The 3,345-nt window shown below is 40.8% G+C and overlaps 1 pseudogene; it reads right to left on the bottom strand.

Annotated features, from left to right (window-relative positions):
- Nucleotides 1-657: 657 nt before the first annotated feature.
- The window catches only part of LOC123076084 (receptor kinase-like protein Xa21), an 8,744-nt pseudogene continuing 6,056 nt past the window's right edge, over nucleotides 658-3,345 (bottom strand).

Genomic DNA, 3,345 nt, shown 5'->3' with positions numbered 1-3,345 from the left:
GGCGCGGGGGAAACCCTAGGAGCGGGAGCTGGGAGCGGGGAGCAGCTTCGCATAGCCCCTGAATTACCGGATATGGTTTTACATCAGTCTCCTTTGTTCGTTCTGTAGGTAAATTTAACAAATGCCAACTTGGAAGGGGCACTTGTGGCAGGCAAGAACTTCTTTCAAAGGTTTGTTCTGTAGACAAATGGTCCTCTGTTTCGTTCTGTAGGTTAATTTGTTGCAATACTCGGATAGTGTCTGTCAGCCTGTCAGGCATATTTGTTTGAAGGGTAGTTTTCCACAGATAAAGTTTGGGCGATGGTGGTTTGTCACCACAGTATGGGTGCCAAAGTCGAAGCCATAGGTGTGGCCAAAAAAAAAACTATGGCCTATGGACCATATATAAATAATGAAGTGCAACAAACGACGACTACAATGGAAACCAAATACACTCCGAACTCCTTATATTGATGCCTGGGAATGCTATTCATTTTTCCTTGTTCACTATAAAGGCTGGTGCAGTAACACCGACAACGTGTGGATTTATAAATACGGGCCCCTTACATACACGCTATGTGACAAATACCAACTATACAAAAACTTGCTTGTTTAGGTAGCTAATACATCTTACATACACGCTATGTGATAAACGCCAATTATACAACAACTTGTCTTTCAGTTAGCATCGACGTAAGCATCCTTGATTCCATGTAGCTTGGCAGCCACCTCCTGCATGTTGATACGATCACCGGGAGATGGCTTGGTGCAAGAAAGGCCAACGTTTAGCATAGACAAAAGACATTCTGAACATTTTTCCTTCAAGGCCATTGGAGTTTCCTCCAACTCTTGTAGCAGTTGGGGGTCAACAATCTCCAATACCCTACCTGGGAAGCTGGCCTCTATAAACTTCACTATGTTGAGTCCATCCTTAAACATGTCACCAGTCGGCCTTCTTCAAATGAATATCTCGAGGAGAACGACACCAAAGCTGTAAACATCGGCGGCAGTTGAAACTTGACCGCCCCCAGCATATTCTAAAGAATGAAAAGAATGGAGTTATATCACTGTCGCTGCTTAATATAGATGCCGAAAAAATGTACCAACTTGAAACTAAAAATATAGGGATAATTAGATTTATGCCCCTAGTTGTGTCCCACTCGTCTGTTTTACCCCTAATTCCCAAAGTCACTGGTTCTGTCCAAGTCACTTTGCTCCTATTATGCTTTTGCCGTTTGACCGTTTGACCATCAGTTTCAAAACTACATAACTAATTCATACTAAATCAGAAAAATGCAAATAAGATACCAAAATGTTCAAAAAAACATCACCTATATGTCAGTGTCATTTGCATTCATGAAAAAAGTGTTGGAAAGTGCCCATCCGAGTTTTAGCTCTTATGCTACCACCATGAATAGTAAAATCTAAAAAAGTTCAAAAAAATTAAAAAAAATTTGGTGGCAAAGAATGACAAATGTTTTAAGTGCCTGCCAAGTTTCACCAGGGAATAACATTCGTGGGTGCCGTGGAAAAAAAATCAGCACTCCAAAATAGATTATTTTTTTGCCACGACTTCCACGAATGCCGTTCCCTAATGAAACTTGGCAAGCACTTAGAACATTTGTTGTTCTTCGCCACCATATTTTTTTGAATTTTTTTAGAGCTCACTCTTCATGGTGGTATCAAAAGAGCTAAAACTCGGATGTGCACTTTCCAACACTTTTTTCATGAATGCAAATGACACTGACATATAGGTGATGTTTTTCTGAACATTTTGGTATCTTATTTGCATTTTTCTGATTCAGTATGAATCAGTTATGGAGTTTTCAAACTGACGGTCAAACGGTCAAAGGGCAAAAGCATAAGAGGAGCAAAGTGACTTGGACAGAACCGGTGACTTTTGGGAATTAGGGGTAAAACAGACGAGTGGGACACAACTAGGGGCATAAATCTAATTATCCCAAAAATATATCGTTACCTGGAGCGGCATATCCGATCGTCCCCATTACTGCAACAGAAGAAGAGTTGGAGTTACCAAGGGTTGACATTGTGGAACCAACTTTGAACCTTGCCAAGCCCAAGTCTCCAACATGAGCCGTCATATTGTCATCCAAAAGAATGTTGCTAGGCTTCAAATCACAATGAATCATTGTTTCTTGGTTGTTATGGTGTACATACTCCAGTGCATCCGCTACGTCCACCACAATACTTATCCTTTGAGCCATCGCAATGAGGATCAAATCTGAAGAGCTTTCATACTGTCCAGTTGAGTATAGTAGTTTATGTAAGTCCCCTCGTGGCATGAGCTCATACACTAGAGCCTTGAAATCATTCCCATTAGAATCAATGCTTGAGCATGCAGTTAGGATAGGGACTAGATTGCGGTGTCTCACATTTCTCAACATATTACATTCTGCAATGAAGCTCTTGTGTGCCCCTCTTGTCTCTAGGTTGAACACTTTCACAGCAACCTCTTTTTCATCATGAACTAGTTTCCCTTTATATACAGAACCGTAACTCCCTCTACCAATTAGGTTGGACGTTGAGAATCCCTCTGTTGCTCTGGCTAGATCATTGAAAGAAACTTGGGGGAATTTTGTAACAAATGATGGTAGAGATGTAGATTTGCTCTTGTGCTTTCCTCTCGAGAGCAATAAGCCAACTATGACCATAGCAAGTGACACCAAACTAGCTATTGTGATAACTACTTTAAGCACTAAAGATTCCTTGTGCCTAGTTGAATTTGAAGGCATCACAGAACATGCTAGCATATGTAACTCCAGTACCCCACCACAAAGCCCCTGATTTCCATCAATACGCACGGCAGTTGCATTATTGAAGATCCCTTTTGTTGGAACCGCACCATGAAGTTGGTTGAATGACAAATCTAGTTTCTCAAGTAGTTGTAGGTTGCCAAGAGATGTTGGTATTGACCCAGTTAAGTTATTGGCATAAAAATTCAAAACTTTGAGGTTGCTTATCTTTCCCAATGAAGTGGGAATGCTTCCGCTGAAAATATTTGAGCCTAACTGAATTTCTTCTAAGCTTTCACAATCACCTAGTGTATTTGGAATATCTCCAGATAACTTATTTGAAGAAAGCTGAAAATATATGAGTTGTTTGGCATTGCCAATGTCACTAGAAAGTCGTTCGTCAAGGTTGTTGAACGACAAATCAATTCCTATCATTGATGGGATTCTGAAGATCTCCACTGGAACTGAACCTTGAAGATTGTTGTTGGAAATGTCCAAATATTGAAGCATTGGAAAGTCTCCAATGCTTGCTGGTATGTGACCAAAGAACTGGTTTGAGTGTAGAAAGAGCCCTCCTAGCTGAGACAAGTTTGACAAGGATGAGGGGATGGCA

The sequence above is a fragment of the Triticum aestivum genome, chromosome 3D (genome assembly GCF_018294505.1).
Source record: "Triticum aestivum cultivar Chinese Spring chromosome 3D, IWGSC CS RefSeq v2.1, whole genome shotgun sequence".
Lineage (NCBI taxonomy): Eukaryota > Viridiplantae > Streptophyta > Magnoliopsida > Poales > Poaceae > Triticum > Triticum aestivum.
Note: the sequence above shows the minus strand (reverse complement) of the source record. Positions and strands in the feature narration are given on the sequence as shown.